Below are 18725 nucleotides of genomic sequence, written 5' to 3'. Positions count from 1 at the left end.
TTGTCTAATTTGACTATTATGGGTAAATAGACCAATCCCGCAAGTGGCCACCACGAGCAGCGCTTTAGCTGAACAATTTACGTTTATTTTTCTGGTCCATTTACTTCTGCCACAGTACAAATTCTTGAACCTTTGTTCCATTCTTTACTGACTGAAAGGGCCCGATTCGATAAACAGCGCCCAGTTAGGCATGACTAGGCTTCTAGAATGGCGGCGCCGAGTCAAATTCCGCACGCAAATAAAAAAATAATTAATTAATTGGCTTAATTGGCATGTTAATTGAAAATGGCATTGAAAGCTAATTCAAAATTATTTTAAAACATTAATGAAAGTTGCACAAGGAATTCAGCGCAGTGCCTACCTGCAAATAAGGCATGGTTAGGAGCAGATAATTTATTTTATTTTACTTAAGTATTTATATACTGCCTATCAAGGTCATTTAAGCGGTTTACAGTCAGGTACTCAAGCATTTTCCCTATCTGTCCTGGTGGCAATGGAGGATTGAGTCACAAGAAGCAGCACAGGATTTGGACCCACAACCTCAGGGTACTGAGGCTGTAGCTCTAACCACTAGGTGTGGCATGACTTAAGCATCAGTAGGTATATTAGGTGCCAGTAAATTAGGGCAGCAAAACCTTGGCCTAATATACCAGTACCTAACATTGACAACTACTGATGCCTAGGTTGAGTTAGGTGCCGCTAGGTGCAATTCTATAAACGATGCCTAGCGGTTAACAACTGCGCCTTGGAGTTAGGCACTTCTCGGCACAGTTTATAGACAGCATGTCGCAAAATTTTTAAGCTTCTGGCACACTAATCTCAGGGTTGCGACTGGAGGGCACCTGGAAATGCATGGACATCGACGTGATGGCATCACACTCATGCATGACATCACATCAACGTCCATGCATGCAAGGATGTCCTCCAGCCATGACCCTGAGCCTCCCGTTACTGCCGGTGTGTGTGTGTGGGGGGGGGGGAGGAGGGAGGGTGTACTGCACAAGAAGAGGTGAGGAGAAGGAGCAGAGGTGCAGGCTGACTAACTACAGGATGTGCCTCTCCTCACGCGAGGCACATCCCCTAAGCAGTCAGCCAGCGCCGGTGCCTCTCCTCCTCGCCAGCATCTCGGGGCACACCTGGAATCCTCCAGGGCACACCAGTGTGCCGTGGAACAAAGTTTGTGATACACTGGTATATAGAATCAGGCCCAAAATGTCGTCTCAACAAAATTCAGCACCTCTCCTGAGCCAGCTTTATGTATAACAATTTTTATTTAAAGAATCAAATAATCAGTACAATAGGATAATACAAAAATACATTCAATACAATAAGAATCACAATAATATTTCATACAAATTTAAATCATTCTTTCAAATTTAATTTCCATATGAATTAATTCAATCTTATCTACACCCCCCTTAATTCCATCCCCTACCCACTATCTTCCCCTAAATGAAATCCCTCACCCTGGATGAAAGTTGACAAAAATAAAGAATTAAAATACAAAACTGGAATGTAATTAGTAAACCTAATTTTCATAATAAGTCATTGATAACCATACTTTGTATTTTTGGTGAAAGATTCTGAATATAAGGATCCCAAACCTCCATAAAAAGACGAGTTTTTTTAGGCGAACCTCCCAACTCTCAAATAAAAATAAGCGATGTAATTGATTCCTCCAATGCCAAAAACTTGGAGATTCTTTCTGCAATCAAAATTGCATAAAACATTTATGCCCAAACATACAGGCTAAATTTCAGAAAATAAAAGACATTTTAGTTGGCCAAAAACCCCACAAGCTGATGCTTTACCAAAAACTATACCCCTAGGACAACCCACTATTGAATTACCCCATAAAGAACCCAAAAATAATAGGTTGGCAGACCAAAATGAGTTGATCAAAGGACACAACCAAAAAGCATGGATCTTTATTACATTTAATACAAATTGGGGTATCTATTAAATTCACATGAAAAGCTTGAATTTGGGAAAAATAAGCCCTATGTAAAATTCTATAAGTACATTCTCTCCAAACATACCCTTTTATAATCTTTGGTAGTCTATTAATAGATTGAGTAAAATCAAGAAGAGAAATCTGAATTCCCGACTCCTCATTCCAATTTTGTAGAATTCTATCATATGTATCATATGAGCCAGCTTTAAATAGACAGATATTTTCCAATGCAATATCTGCTGTCACACACCTCCTGTTCGGCCTGGTTATACCAGAGCAATTGAATATGCTACTAGAGCGTTTTAAGGAATTTCCTGTTGGGCCTCTGCTTCAGTACTGTAAATGAAGATTGCAGCTACAGCTGCCAGAAAAATAATGGGCACAAAAGCGAGTGCATCAGACAGTTTGAGGAGGGTATATTGCGTAGGGTTTTAGGTATGACGAGTAAATCACACCTCCAGGAAGGATGCCAAGCCTTAATTCGACAACTGGGAATTAGACAAGTTCCACTCCACAGGCCAGAAATCACCACATGGAAAAAGCAATTGGTTGATTTGTCCAAAAAAGGTTCTCAAACCTGCACATGTTTGGGAATATTAAGGCGAATATCTGAAAGCTTCTTTTGATATAAAACTTGGTTTAAATCAGTGGTCTCAAACTCATGGCCTGCTAGATATTATTTTGAGGCCCTCAGTATGTTTATCATAATCACAAAAGTAAAATAAAAGTTTCTTGATCATATGTCTCTTTAGCTATAAATTACAATATTATTAAGACTTAGTCAAAAGGAAAGATTTATAAACCATAAAGAGTTTTACCTCATGCAAAATTGTCATTTCTTAATAAGACATTAACTATTTTTTCTGAGGCCCTTCAAGTACCTACAAATCCAAAATGTGGCCCTGCAACGGGTTTAAGTTTTGAGACCACTGGTTTAAATGTACTTAACAGACAGAGGATGTATATAATGAACATTTTCATTTCTTCAAGGAAAAAAATCCAAAACATGTATATAGACTTCACCAATGTGCCCAGGCTGCAGCTAAGGAAGGACAATTGTTAAATGCTAACCGTGGAATAATTCATCTACAATTTAAAATTTTAGCCTGCCTACCCCTACTTACTTCTGAGCTGGACAGTTACCAGTTCCCTGCCATTTCAGCTCAGCTTGTTAATTAAGTTTATTATGAACCTTATATGTGGTGATTTTGATCTTATGATCTTTTGGAATATGACTGTTTAATTTTGTTCAGTTTCCTGATTAATGAATCGGTTTCTTGATATGCAAACCCATCTTGAACTTTGGGGATTTGGTGGGCTATAAATACCCATCTTCATCAACTTGTGGCCTTTTGCGTACATAGCCTAAGATGCATCTGACAATGATGCCAATGCAAAGGATTAGCCTAACAAGCTGCTCTTTACTCAGCATTTATAAGCTAAAGACTGTATTTGGGCTTTGGCCAACAGAGTTTTAGCTGCTGAATTATTCCCAAAGGGGCCCTTTCACCAAGGTACATTAAGCCCTAATGCATGTTTAGCACACCAAAAAAGGCTTACCACTGGACACGTTAATGCATTCTGTGGTAATTTCTCCGTTTGTACACACTAATCACAAGCAATTTAGTTTTTTTTATTTATTTTTGGAGGGGTATGGAAGAATTATTCAGCTAGGACATTCACGTTAGCATGCACTACCTGGGCAACGCAGCCTTAATGCAGGAGCCTTTAGCATCTCTTAAATCGGAGGTGGTAAGTGCTCCCATGCTACTTTTTGTGTGATAATTGAAAAATTAATATGGGGCCTGCAAAATCAAAAATAGAAAATGCCCTATTTTACTGTTGTGGTAAAAATGGAATTAGTGCTTAAGGAAATTCTGCATTAGGCTGCACAAAGCTAGCTGGCTGCTTTGCGAGTGGTGCTACCTTTCATTGATCCAAAATGATACTGATCTGTAAATGGTGGTGGTTAGAATCTTTTGGCGACCACATTTGACTGAAAGGTCTTAAATGATTCAGCACTGGATAACTGTGTAGATTTCAAAGTGTTTATCCTTTACACAGAGATAGCCACACTTGTAGGGAAAGATTGCTATCCCATGATTATTCGAGCTAAGGTACAAGCATTGTTAGGTGACTGGAAAGGGCCCTGAAGACTTGGATGTGAAACGTATGCTAAGCCAAAACTGGGGTCCTTCAGTCCTCTCTGTTTACACTGCTGCATGACCCCTCCAGAGAAAAAGGGATGCATACAAGCAGACAGCAGCATTGGATAGTTTAGGGCCGACAGAAATGTCTTAATGTACACAGTGATGGAGATAGCCCTTAAAAACCTCGGATCAGTAGGAAAACCTTTTTCAGTAGGAGACTAGTAGCCTATATTCAGTAATTGTGTTAGCCATAGAAAAGAACAAAAAAAACCCTCTTTATATCCGATGCCCCACTGAAAACACATTTTTGGCCTCAGTGTTTTTGGGGTGGACCTTCCGGTGGAGTTTTTCTTCCTAGGAAGGTGCTATTTAAATTCCTTGTAATACGGTTTGTTACAAAGTCCAGTCATTCTCTGTGAGCGGAAGGCTGCTGAGACATCTGAACTGTCATTCAGGGCTGAAATTATTTTGTTTTGGATATTTATGGTTATGTTATTTTAAGCTGTAACTCATAAAAACATAAGAATAACCATACTGGTTCAGACCAGTGATCTATCAAGCTACTGGGCTTGATGGACCAGCAGTCTGACCCAGTAAAGCTATTCTTATGTTCTTATGAGAGCTATGTTTTAATTTTATATATTTTTTTTAGGACCATCACTCCTACGATGCAAGTTTGCCTGGCAATTTCTTGTTTGTTTGTAATTAAGGGCTCCTTTTATGAAGCCACGGTAGCAGCTTTAACGCACGGGACTTTTAATCACACGCTAACCCCCGCGCTAGCCAAAAAACTACCACCTGCTCAAGAGGAGGCGGTAGCGGCTAGCATGGCCAGCGATTTAGCGTACGCTATTACGCGCCTTCATAAAAGGAGCCCTAAGAGGTCCTTTTGCTAAAGAGTGTTAAGCCCTAATGTATGGGGAAACACTTACTGCAAAACTCCTTAAAACAGTAATTTCCCCTTTTCTGTGTGCTAACCATGCATTATTTATTTTTTAAATATATTTTTAGGAGGGGGCGTGTCATGGAATAGAAGCATTATTCAGCTGGTGCATTTTGTTTAGCACATGCTAACTGGATAATGCAGACTTACCCCCTCCCTCTCTTTTACAAAACCGTGATAGCGGTTTTTAGCGCAGGCCGGCATGCTAAATGCTCGGCGCTGCTCCCGACACTCATAGAGTTCCTATGAGCGTTGGGAGCAGTGCAGAACATTCAGTGTACCAGCAAGGGGGGCTAATGCGAGAGCACTCATGACCTCCTAAAAACCTTTTTGCAGGCACTGTTCACTAATAGCAACATTTGGGCATGGCCTGCAAGAACTTATCTCTTTTACAATAGTACTGTATAGTAGTATCAGACTTCTATGTTCCAAAGACCCCTGCACATAATAAACCACCTGTTCTTGATGGGATATACTTCTGGTTATTAGCTGTTTATTGCTTTTCAAGGAGAACAGATGGCTAGAGCCATCTTTGCGAAACAGGGCCGCTGTCGGGTCTGGCTGAAGCAGTTTGAGCTTGCCAGATGTTCTGATGGTGATGGTTGTTGAACATCCATGAACAATAATGGTTGACCATCTTTTGACATCTATGAAGATAAGTACCTGGCTGCATATTTGGATTGCAGAATTGAAAATTATATAAAGAGTTTTTGGTGGAGTTTTTTAGAGACCAATGACTGTATGAGCTCTTCTATAGGACTTTAATGTACTGAAAATTAAGAAACAAAATCTCTGAAGTCTCTCTTTCTCCACCTAATTTTTTGGTTTATTATGTGCAGGGGTCTTTGGAACATAGAAGTCTGATACTACTATACTATTGTAAAAGAGATTAATAATTATAGTAGAAGTTCTGCAAGAAATAAAACAAAATGTTTTTAAAAGGCACCACATTGATTCTGTGCTTAGCGTGCAGGAAAGTCCTGTGTTAAGATGCACTGAACCCAAATTCTAACGCCCTTTAGTAAAAGAGCTCCTAAGTGATTGTGAAGAAGAGACTCATCTTGTTTTTCACCCTTCTGTTTTTCTCCCTCCTCCTTTACCCTATGTTTCCCTCCCCTTCCTCCAGCCAGGGTATTTCTGGATGTCCCACCATGACTGGGAGAAGTTTCCGGTTTCGTTCCATGTACCGGTGATGTCATCAGACTTTGAGTACTATATCACCATCAGTACAACAGGCAAAAAAAAAAAAAAAAATCAAAACCTAAGGTGGCACATCACAGACTGTGTTTTTTCTCAACCTCATTACCATCATCTCATGATGCTGCTGTACTATATATATGTATATATATGTATACATCTATATATATGTATATGTATATATATGTATACATCTATCAATATAAAAACCCAACAGCTTTTAAAGTAACATGTAGATATATAAGTCAGAACTCATTCATGTTTCCTTTTTAAGTTTATTTTATGGTTTTTTTGGTGGGGGTGGGGGTGGGGGTGGGCCAGGGAGGGAAGAAAAGAGGGAGATGTTGGTAAAAGATTTGACATAGATTGTAGCTGTGTAGTATGTTTTCTTTTTGATTCCTCTTGTGTTTTATTACTTGCATCTCATCAGATATTGGAGCTGCTGTTAAGTTTTCTTTTTTTAGCTGAAATTTTTAAAAAGCGTTTTAAGTCTCAGAGAAGTCGAAAGTGGTTTAACTCACAAGTCAGCACCTGAAAAGAAAAAAAATAAAATAAATCACAATACAAATGTTTAGCAAACTTTTAGTGGGGAGAAGGAAGGAGTAGAATTTATAGGTTTCAGGGAAATGGGGATGGGTTATTTTTTCATTTTTCATCATGGAATGGAAAGATTAGAAGTTTTAGTATGTCATTTAAATAGTTATTTTTTTCTCTTAAATCAGTGACACCTCTTTGTTTAACTCAGTTACACCTATTTTTGGCAATAAGGTCAGGATCGCAATATTTCTTTGTGGTCCTTTTTTTCTATGCGTGCTTTTTCTTGCTGTTATTTAAAGAGGTGAGATTCTAAGGGGCTTTGGTTTAATTTGGGGGGGTTAAATTGTGAATTCTGAAAGAAAGAATACTGTAAATATTATTTCATTAATTGCATATTAACTACTAAGAAACATTTTAATAAACTATTTGTGTGGTGGGAGTTAGTCGTTAGGCAGTTGCCTAGTATACAGATGAAACAAACAAATTTGAAGAGTTCAAATCCACTTACATGGACTGCCCGGGGCTGTCCCAACACAGATTCTCACATGAACACACGAGCATATACACACACACACACACACATGCATTCTCACACATTTGCACGCACACACACGCGTTTATACACTCGTACTCGTGTACACACACATTTCAGCTTGCTTTATAGATCTTTAGACCTGGTAAATGACCTAGCATTCAACTAACATATTAGTCATATGTGCACAGCTTATAAAATTAAGTCTTGTAACAAAATCTGCTTTTCCCAGACTGAAACAAAGCTCAATTTTAATATTTAAAGTATTTAAATTTTTTGAAGCACACCATATATATATATATATATAAATATTTTATTATTTTAGTTATAACATTAACAATCAGATTGAGTCACTGTCCAGTCATTTCAGCTGCTGTGTAAAACCTACTCAGAGAGGGAAGTCTTTCATTACTGTACCTGCTGTAGGGAGAAGGCAGTCAGCAACTTGTATTTTAATCTTTCAAATCAATTTTTTAATTATTATTTCCTATATTAACAAACTAGGAAAACAAGAGAAGACTTGGTTTTATTTTGAATACCTCAGTGCTGCCAGTATCATCATAGAAGTGATGGAAGATTAATTTATTGTAGTTTTAAAAAGTAAAATAGAAAAAAAAAGTTTGTAACATCATTGCACTGTGACTGGTAGGGGGGGGAAAAACCTGACAATTTCCTGTTTGCACATGTTTAATATTTTTGCTGTTATATATATGGTCCTCCACTGGGGAGATTTATGAAGGATATTTTTTTATTTAATTTTTCTTTCATTTTAAAATATTGGTGAATAGGCCTTTGAGATACGTACACCTTGGTATGTGGCATTAAGAAATACCGGAGTGAGAACTGCCTGTTATTTTGAAATCTAATTTTTTAAGTTGTGTTACATTTATAAAGTTGGTACTTTGATAGAAACCAATACAAAACACTGAATGTAAGGTTTCTTATGAACTCCAGCACAAGTTACATAAATTTTTGAGGGGGGGGTCTGTAAATTTTACTAACAAGTACAGTAGATAAAATATAGGTGACATGTTAGGGCAAAAATAAAAAAACAAAAAACCAACCTGTAAACAAGATGGTTTAATAGCCAAGAAATAGATTTTTCACTTTGTTTTGTTGAGGGGGGGGTTTCTTTTAATATTTTATTTTTTTAAATCCTGATTTCTTTGTAATATTTTTAGCAGGGGATTTGAATTGGGGGGGGGAGGGAAGGTGTTTAATTTTATTGTAATGTGCTTTCCAAAAAACCAGGTCAAATAAGTGAAATGCTGGATGGATTCTAAAAAACTTGATCAAGTAGCAAGCAAGAGAGGAAGACAATAAACAAGTAACAGTTCTTTATATTTAATTAAAAAAATAATTCAGCCTATATTATCTCGGGAATTCACTGTAAAAAAAAAAAAATGGGGAAGGGGCGTTTAAAAAAATATTTTGTCGATGTTTGTTGTACTGTAAAACACATTGCTTCTAAGTTTTCCTTCATTCCCTGTCACCTCATAAAACTACTCGTTCTTGTACTTCAATAGTGTAAAAAACTCAAATAGCAATTCTTGTACACATGTATCCTTATATTAATGTAGTGCTTTTCTCCCTCTTCTTCCCTCTTTCTACTCTAGTACATTTTGGTAGATGTAATGTAATTAAGATTTTTAAAAAGTATATTAGCTTTAGGTAATCAGATTTAGGACCAGTAAGGATAGAACTTTCTCTTATTTAAGGAAAAAATGACTGATCGTTTTATAAACAGGGTTTGTATTCCTTTTTTCTTTGACAATTATGATTTTTTTTTCTCTTGTGTTTTTTTCTTATGATTTTGTTGATCTGATGTGGTTTCAACTAACCAAAGGTCTTGCAACGTTTAAATGCTGGCAAACTCTTTAAAATAATGATAATAATAATAGTAATAATAGAAGTTGAAGGCATTTTTGTAGATCTCCACCCTTCACTTTAAAAGAAACAAAAGGGTGCGCCATACTACCTTAAATACTAATGCTAAATATGCAGAACTGGATTTTTTTAAGTTATATTAAAAAAAAAAAAAAACCAAAAAAAAAGAGGGAGGCATGCTATACTATAATGATTTTACTAAGAGAAAATAAAATATTTTTTTAAAAATGCTCAGAAGAAAATTGATACACTTGTCAATATGTTTTAAATGTTTATATACCTTTTGAGAAGTCCCAGTGGCCAATAGCACAAATGTCTTGGCACCAGCTAGCCCAGTGGCTGCTGACACTAAAGTTTGTTGTAGTTCCCCACTCCTAACTCAGTGATTTTTGTCATTATGTTGGAGGATTAAGGATCAGCTCTAGCTTTATTTTAATCAAGTAATATCAGGCAACATTCTGATGTAAGATCTATTTGGGTCATTCATTCCCCCCTCCCATCTCCACCCTATAAAAGTGTATCTTGTAGGGAAAGATATACCTATCCACCCCCAATTCAGGAAACAGGTTTCCTAATAATCCATTTTTTATTCATTTGCATTGTCTGTCTTCCTACCACCCACTCCCATGCCCAGAATAATTGTAAGAGTTGTAATTCACTTTCTTGGGTTGGTAAGGGTGAGAATTTAAAGAATACTGCCAAACCCATATTCATAACAGTAAAATTAACTAACAAATCCCTACTGTTCGTGAAGTTGAATGACACATTCCACAATTCAAGGTCTTGATTCATGTCATAATTGGTGAAAGCGGGTATTGGCTGAAACCCACACAAGAAGCCATTTTCATAGAGTGCAGTGAAAGCAAAGAATGTGGGCCCTCGAGCTTGATGCACGCACCACTTTCAGCTTCCCTTTTACAGAAGATTGGCACTTTTCAAGACAAATTCGATGACAGTGTGTGTGTGCCTGGTCATGCTTTGAAGGAAAAGCACTATTCAATTCTACCTTTTAAAATTGAGTCATTATTGGGTAGATTCGCTTCTTGGAAATTGCCCAGCCCATATCTGTGTAATGATGAAAATGAGCTATTGGGCTGTTTATATATACTGGGCCCTATATTCAAATGATTTATGCTCCTAAAATTGGGGCCATTTCACTAAAACTTATTGCATATGAATGGAATTGGCACACGCTAAGAAGCCCATAGCTATAAACTAAACTTTAGTAAAAGGGCCCTTTTGAGAGTTATACTCCTAAATTGGCCTCTATGAAAATTTATGAAGGCTGACTACTGGATTCTCTATATGATGCTGATGTCAGCGGCCGCCAATTGTCAATCATGCGACAGTGCGGGTTAGAGAATCGTGACTCTGGGAAAGATAGGCACTGGAAACATAGGCCAGGGTTGTCAAGGCCTACATTTCCGATGCCTAGCTGTGACGTGAATCATGCCTACGAAGGAACTTTACAACGCCCAATGCCATTTCCGGCGTTAGGCGCAATTCCTGGCGCCTTTTGTTTAAGTGCTGGTAGGCGCATTGAATTTAAAGTTAATTGCCATTTCAAATGGCATTTCCATGTTAACTTAGGTGTCAGCAGGGCACCTACTGGTGCCTAAGTTAAGACGCCATTTATAGAATTTCCCCTTGAGTGCCTTGGAGGAATTACTCAACGGTCGCTAAACGCTAAAGATACCTATTATATTCCTATGGACATCTTTAGCGTTAGCACTCGCTAATGTGGTTAGCACCTATTAATGAATTTCCCCCTAAATGTATACTCAAAATTTTATTAAACTTTTAAATTTAAGAGCATAAAAAGTAAGTTTACCAGACATCCGAATTTACCCGAACATGTCCACTTTTTAGAGGGTATGTCCAGACGGCGGCTTTGTGCAGGTTTTGAAAAGCAGATTGCATCAGGAGGGGCATCCAAGCATGTACGGATGCCCTCCTGACCGAGGCAAGCAGGCCAAGGGGGCAAGGTTGGGGCATGGTGTGGGCGTAACAGGGTGGAACTGGGTGGGTCTATGGGTCTGGATTTTACATACGTAAAATCTGGTAACCCTGATAAAAAGTGGGTGGGGAGAGGGATGGATTGAGGACAGGATGGATTGAGGACAGGAAAAGCAAAGGCTACAAGCTTAGCACAGATTTCAGACCTAGGCCTAGGTCTGCAAATTAAGCTCATAAATCTAGTCAAATGAATGACTGTCCTAAATTTATAAGCATGCATTTTTTTTAAGCTGATAAATTAAGATGAATTTTCAGTTAAAAATAGGACACAAGGGACTCGTCTTTTTTTTTTTTCCTTAAATATGTGGCCTACTGATATTTGGGATGTAGACTGACTCTAGAGGAGGTGTCCGTGTCCCTTAGAATTCTGCAAGAAATTGAATATTTTATGATATCTTACCCCGAGACATTTTGGACTGACTTTGTTTTGCAGACCTTTAAGTCATTCCTTGCATAGGGGGCTGCTTTTCACAGCCTCCTCTCAGCCACTGGATGCACTGAATTTTGTGTCTCATTTTCCCAAGAAAAACAGGACTGCATCTTACAAGTGTGCATGAAAAAACAGCCTATAGAGGAAGGGGAAAGGTGAAGCTAGATGATTACCCTCTTTCAGTGTCTAATGCAGAAAGTTACCACAGGCCTAGCCAAGCCATGCAGAGAGAGGTTGAATGCAGGTATTAACTGTGCGCAAAAGCCTGGGCTGCACATTACATTAAAATGTATAGTAAGGAGGTCATTAAGTATTCCATGACAATGCACAGAAGGAAACAGTGGCTTTTGATGCACAAATAATGCAAGAAATTTTCACCAGGTCTGGGACAGAATAGATGGATTAATGGAAAGGATTTCAAGCTAGTATTTTTAGATTTAGCTACCAAAAAAAGGCCTGCAAGCTTAAAAGACTGATGGGTGGTAACAAATCATTTATGTGTGTCCAAACAAAAATCAGCAGACATCTGCATCTGTTCGTCTGCACCTGTCAACCTTGCAAACATTTTATGTGCAAGAAATTTGTGCAAGGCTAATATTCATGCACAAATGAGCAGGTGCCCTTGTGAGCTGGCACTCACAAATGGAAGATTAGATTTTGTTTTTTCTTCAGACATGCACACAAGAAGCCACATTACAAAACCTTTGTGTGTATGCATTCCTCCAATTAGCACACAGGTTCTAAGCACACAAAATTTGCATATCATTTCATAAGAACATACGAATAGCCTCACTGGGTCAGACCAATGGCCCATCAAGGCCAGTAGCCCGTTCTCACGGTGGCCAATCCAGGTCACTAGAACCTGGCCAGAAACCAAGGTGTAGCAATATTCCATGCTACTGATAATGGGGCTTCCCCCATGTCTTCCTCAATAACAGACTAAGGACTTTTTCTCCAGAAACTTGTCCAAACTTTTCTTAAAACCAGCTACGCTATCTGCTCTTACCACATCCTCTGGCAACGCGTTCCAGAGCTTAACTATTCTCTGAGTGAAAAAAATTTCCTCCAATTGGTTTTAAAAGTATTTCCCTATAACTTCATTAAGTGTCCCCTAGTCTTTGTAGTTTTTGATGGAGCGAAAAATTGATCCACTTGTACTTGTTCTACTCCACTCAGGATTTTTTAGTCTTCAATCATATATCTCCCCCTCAGCTGTCTCTTTTCCAAGCTGAAGAACCCTAACCGGTTTAGTCTTTCCTCATACGAGAGGAGTTTCATCTCCTTTACCATCTTGGTCGCTTTTCTTTGAATCTTTTCTAGTGCCACTATATTTTTCTTGAGATAAGGAGACCAGAATTGAACGCAGTACTCTAGATGAGGTCGCACCATGGAGCATTACAGGGGCATTATAACATTCTTAGTCTTGTTAACCAACCCTTTTTTAATAATTCATAGCATCCTATTTGCTTTTTTGGCCGCTGGTGCACATTAGGCGGAATATTTCATCATATTGTCTACGATGACACCCAGATCCTTTTCTTGGGCGCTAATCCCCAAGGTGGACCCTAGCATCCGGTAACTGTGATTCAGATTATTCTTCCCAATATGCATCACTTTGCATTTGTCCACATTAAGTTTCATCTGCCATCTGGATGCCCAGTCTTCCAATTTTCTAAGATCCGCCTGCAATTTTTCACAATCCACATGCGTTTTAACAACTTTTTACAGTTTAGTGTCATCTGCAAATTTAATCACCTCACTCGTCGTTCCAATTTCCAGATCATTTATAAATAAGTTAAATAGCACCAGTCCCAGTCCAGACCCCTGCGGCACTCCACTGTTTACTCTCCTCCATGAGAAAAATGACCATTTAACCCTACCCTATGTTTTCTATCTGATAACCAATTCCTAATCCACAACTGAACTTTGCCACCTATCCCATGACACTTTAATTTTCTAAAGAGCCTCTCATGAGGAACTTTATCAAAAGCTTTCTGAAAATCTAGATACACTATATCAACTGGCTCACCTTTATTCACTTGTTTATTCATACCTTCAAAGAAGTCAAGCAAATTGGTGAGGCAAGATCTCCCTCAGCTGAACCCGTCTCATTAAATCATGTTTGTCTACGTGTTCCACAATTTTATTTTTTATAATCATTTTGCACCGAAGTGAGGCTTACTGGTCTGTAATTTCCTGGATCTCCCCTGGAGCCCTTTTAAAAAATCAGCGTAACATTGGCCACCCTCCATTCTTCAGGTATTACAGACAGCAGGTCAGCAATTTCATTTTTGAGTTCTTTTAATACCCTGGGATTTATACCATCCGGTCCTGGCGATTTATCACTTTTTAACCCGATTTAGCTTCCAGATTCACCGAGATTTCTTTTAGTTCCTCCGCATCATCACCGTTGAAAACCCTTTCCGGTTTAGGTAGATCTCTAACATCTTTTTCCGTAAAGACCGAAGCAAAGAATTCATTCAGTCTTTCTTATTCTCCCTTAGCCCCCCTTTCGCTCCTTGATCATCCAATGGTCCCACAGATTTCATCACAGGTTTTCTGCTTCTGATGTACTTAAAAAAATTATGAGTTTTTGCCTCTTTTGCAAGTTTCTCTTCATATTCTTTCTTAGCTGTCTTTATCAATCCTTTGCAGCTAACTTGCCAGTGCTTGTGTTTCTTCCTATTTTCTTTATTCGGATCTTTTTCCATTCTTTAAAGGTTGTTTTTTTGGCTCTAATGGCCTCTTTCACTTTACCATGCCGGCTCTAATTTCTTCTTCTTTCCACCTTTGCTGATACGTGGAATGAATCTGGTCTGGGCTTCCACGACAGTATTTTTAAATAACATCCATGCCTGGTTTACCTTTGCAGCCAACATCCTTTTAACTTCTTTTTAACCATTTTCCTCATTTTACAAAGTTGCCTTTTTGAAAATTAAACGCCTCTACAGTATTTTTATTTTTTTTTTGTGCAAAATTAAGGAGTCCTTTTACTAAGTAGCTTTAGCACAGTGGCGTAGTAAGGGGGGGGGGGTCCGCCCCGTGCACCATCTTGGTGGGGGTGCCGGCACTCATTCTCTTCATCCCCCCGATCCTTCCCGACCCCCCATGTTGCATGCGTGTACCCCTTCCCTTGTACCTCTTTAATTTTCCTAGTGCGAGCAGCATCATGAACTTGCTGCCCACATAGGTGTCGGCTCTCTGACATTAGTTCTGGGTCCTGTGCCTAGGAAATGACGTCAGAGGGAGAGCAGACACGATGCTGTTTCATGCCAGGAATATTAAAGAGGTACGAGGGAAGGAAAGGGGGCATGTGTGCGTGGCAGGGGGCGATGAGGGGCACCACTTGCCCTCGCTATGCCACTGCTTTAGCTTGCCCTTAAGTGGCTCGCTCTTGCATGCTAAGACAATTTTAGCACAGACAGAAAATGGCCATATGCTAATGTTACCATTAGTGCAAGGGCATTAACAAAAATTTGCATGAGTCCTTACGGTTACCTATTTTGTAGGCGGAATGGTTTATACATTAATCAGCATGCAGTAATACAGAATTCTAACTGATTAGCACAGACTCTATATTTCCAGACATGCCTCCTCTACAAAAAAAAAATATATATATATATACACATATATATATATATACACATACATATATATACACATACATACTTCTCCTGTCGTAGTCTCGAGAGACTACGGGAGCTCACGGCAGCCATTTCCTATGAGTGATCTGCATGGGGCAGGAGCATAGGAAGATCACTCCTGTCCCAAAAGGCCGCTAGACCACCAGGTAAGGTTCCGGGGAGTCTCAGAGGGCTTAAAAATAGCCCCCCCCCCCCCGAAAAAAACCCAAAAACGAATAACCGAATCTGCGGATACTGAAACCGCAGATTCAGAGGGAGAAGTGTATATATAATTTTTATTTTTTTTTGCCTGCAGTTTGTACTTGCAGATTGCAAAATTACTGCAGGAGATCTCAGCCTTTTTAAGCTGCGGTAAGCACACGCAAGTGCATCAGTCCAACCACTCATAGGTGATAAGTGCTCCTGCGTTAATTCTTTGCAGGTACTGTGTGCTAAAGTGAAAATTAGCACATGATTTGCAGTTAACAGAAAAAGCTCTAAAATATATTGTGTTCAATCTGGGCTTAGCATGTGGGGAAAGACCCAGTTTTTGCTGCAACTTGGTAAAACTACCCCTAAGTTTTTACATCGACAAACTAGAACTTTCTTTACCCAGCATAACATTTTGCATTGGAAGGAACTTAGTTGAGGCAAAACTGGCTTTAGCATTCCCTTGCAGGAGTTTTGCCCACACACTAAGGCTATTTTTAACGCAGCATAAAATGGCTGGTTTTCCATTTCGTGTATTAATGGTCACACATTAATGTCTAACTGACATTAATTCAGCTTCCTCCTGTATTCTAGGGCACTAGTTCAGTAGTTACTGCAGGATGCATGAGCACACAGTGCGGTACACCATTTTAAGCTGCGCTAAGCATGCTTTAGTAGGGTTATCAGATATTTCCATGAAGAAACCCAGACACATAGCCCCACCATGTTCTGCCCCAGCCCTGCCCCATTCTGCCTCTAGCCCCCACCCCCACACAAGGCCTCATCTTTCTTTTACGACCTCCAGGTCGCATCTTGCGCTGATGCGTGTGATGTCATCTGCACATTCTCAGAGGTCCTCCAGATGTGGACAGGAGGTCGGGGCTTTCCAAAACCCAGACAAACTACCAGGTTTTGGAAAGCCTGTCTGGGCACCCAGACAGTCCTCTAAAAAGAGGACACATCCAGGTTTTCCGAATATCTAGTAACCCTAAGCATTAGCATCTTAGCAAAAGAACCTCTTAATGTAAAATTTCATTAATTTGCCTTTGACTGTTTTGTCATCCACCTTTTTGAGTGAACCAACCAATTTGTGCATCAAAAAATTCACAGCTTTTCCTTAGAGATCAATTTAAAGGTGTCCTGTATGGTTAAAGCCGCTTCATTGAACTCAAACTGTTTGTATATGTCTGCCCCTGATTTCAGGATACAGGCAGTCCCTGGGTTAAGAATGAGTTATGTTATTAAAGCTGTTCTTAAGTCAAATTTGTATGTAAGAACTTGCAGATTTTAAGATTCTTGCTGCTTATCTCTAAGGTACAGCAGGAACAACCACACACTGTTCTTAAAGTGGCCATGCTTCATTCCTGAATTGGCTACAGGAGAAACGTAGGAGTCTACATCACTGGAAACACTGCTTAGTGAAATCAAATGAAGTCACAACCGCAACGAGTCATACTTAAGTTGGGCGTCTGTAACTTGGATATTGCCTTTATAGCGCTTCAAGTTTTTATTTTATATCGCTTATTTAGTTTTTACTAAGCGAGATACAACATTAATAAGCTAAGTAAAGCTCATTTTTTACCTTCCATTTTTGCTGCAGAGTGGAAATAGAAAATGGCATCTGATTTTTATTCTTCCATCGACCTGAAGGAAGAAAAACAAAACAGGCAGGTCAGATTTAAGAAATCAGGCAAAAAAAAAATGGCAAGTGCTAATAGCTTAGAAGTTTGTCAGCTCTACAGAGTTCTGAAACCTCACATTTTTTTGCTCTTGGAATTAATTTCCTGTGACTTCAGGAAATTAATTCACAAAATAAACTATACAGCCAAACATCCATTTTTGCTTGCATGAGAATTTTTTCATGGATTTTTTTTCCCCCTCCTGAAACCACAGGAAATTAATTCCATGAGAAGATGTGAGTTTTCAAAATTGTATGAAGCAGACCATCTTAGAGTATTAACATTTTACTTTTAAAAATATTGTTGTCTTTGGCCTAAGACTTAAATCTCTCTGCAGTGGCCATTTCTTAGTCAACAGGTGGATGTACAAAATCCCCACCCCTTAAAATAAATTCAGCTGATACAGTGAGCAGAAATGAAAATCATATGACAATAATACCTGGGCCACCTGAAACATCTCTTGATAGCCCATTGGAAGAGGAGACCAGGGACATTTTATTTATTTAAAAGTTTTCTATACTGTTCAAAGAACTAAACGGTTCACATCAGTTAAGAATAAACATAATATAAATAAGAAACTAACCACCCCCCCTTTTTACAAAACCATAACGGTTTTTAGCGGGAGCAACGCGGAGCATTCAGTGCGCCGGCCTGCACTAAAAACCAATATCATAAGCAAATAATCTCTTCTGTTCCTTTTACAATCAGTAACTGCAGTGGGTAATGTCATGTGTTAGTTGAAAGCTATGGCTGCCTGCTTGAAGATAAACAAAAGAAAGGCAAAGCCGATGGCACAATACAACACAAGGGATTTTATTGAAAGTTCCTATGGGAAGTCCCAACTAGGATCCTGGTTTTGGCAAAACACTGCCTTCCTCAGGGGACATACCAAACTGATAACAGGATAGTCTTGAAAAACACCTTTAGGAACGTACTGAAAGAAGTGCTGACAGCCAAGCTTCTAAAGAAACTTGTCAAGGAACTCTGGGAGAACCTTTGTGTTGTATTGTGACATCGGCCTTGCCTTTCTTTTGTTTTGCTTCTTGCTGTGCTGGACAAAGGAAGACTCCTCTTTTTCTGCTGAGTTGCATGCTTGAAGATAGCATCTGCTCCAAAAATAGATGAAAAAAAAAATCATATCTTGAGCATACATGATCCAGATGTATGATTATGATGAACATTTTTGGCCTGTGAAGTGAGCAACCATGATCTCAAAGGTCTGACTCCCTACTACACACAGTTAAAGATTTAACTTTTCTACTGTGATTTTCTTAGGTTGGATTTAACAATTACAGGGAGCAACAAGGGGAACCTCGCAAGACAGAGTTCCCTCTAAGTTGTCCACGCATGCGAGTGCACAAGGGCCTAGATTCACTAAAGTCAGTGATCATCGCTAAACCTGTTTTCACAGGCTTAGCAACGATTGCTGCTAACCAACCCAATTCACAAAATTGCCCACCGCGTGTTTTTCCCCTCGATCACCCATTTTCCGATCCGGCCATGCAAATCAGTAAAATCCCATGCAAAATAGCCAAGCGATTGATTCACTTACATTGCTTGGCTATTT

The 18725-nt window shown here is 39.0% G+C and overlaps 1 protein-coding gene and 1 long non-coding RNA gene across 6 annotated transcripts in view; one reads left to right on the top strand and one right to left on the bottom strand.

Annotated features, from left to right (window-relative positions):
• MSI2 (musashi RNA binding protein 2) overlaps positions 1–6356 on the top strand; it is a 756883-nt gene extending 750527 nt beyond the window's left edge. For 3 of the 5 annotated variants that reach the window (XM_033922615.1, XM_033922619.1, XM_033922618.1), the window contains one exon: positions 6174–6356. The gene's annotated coding sequence lies outside the window, so the exon portion shown is untranslated. Of the gene's footprint in view, positions 1–2944; positions 4838–6173 lie in introns of those variants that run through there. The other 2 variants (XM_033922616.1, XM_033922617.1) reach the window with 2 other exon arrangements.
• Positions 6357–6708: 352 nt separating this feature from the next.
• Positions 6709–17125, bottom strand: LOC117349319. The gene is made up of 2 exons (XR_004537131.1): positions 17062–17125; positions 6709–6775 (listed from the first exon to the last, which is right to left on the bottom strand). It is a non-coding gene; the product is annotated as an uncharacterized LOC117349319 (long non-coding RNA).
• Positions 17126–18725: the final 1600 nt, after the last annotated feature.

The sequence above is a fragment of the Geotrypetes seraphini genome, chromosome 15 (assembly GCF_902459505.1).
Source record: "Geotrypetes seraphini chromosome 15, aGeoSer1.1, whole genome shotgun sequence".
Classification (NCBI taxonomy): domain Eukaryota; kingdom Metazoa; phylum Chordata; class Amphibia; order Gymnophiona; family Dermophiidae; genus Geotrypetes; species Geotrypetes seraphini.
The sequence above is the reverse complement of the archived record's forward strand: the minus strand, read 5'-3'. Positions and strand labels throughout refer to the sequence as shown.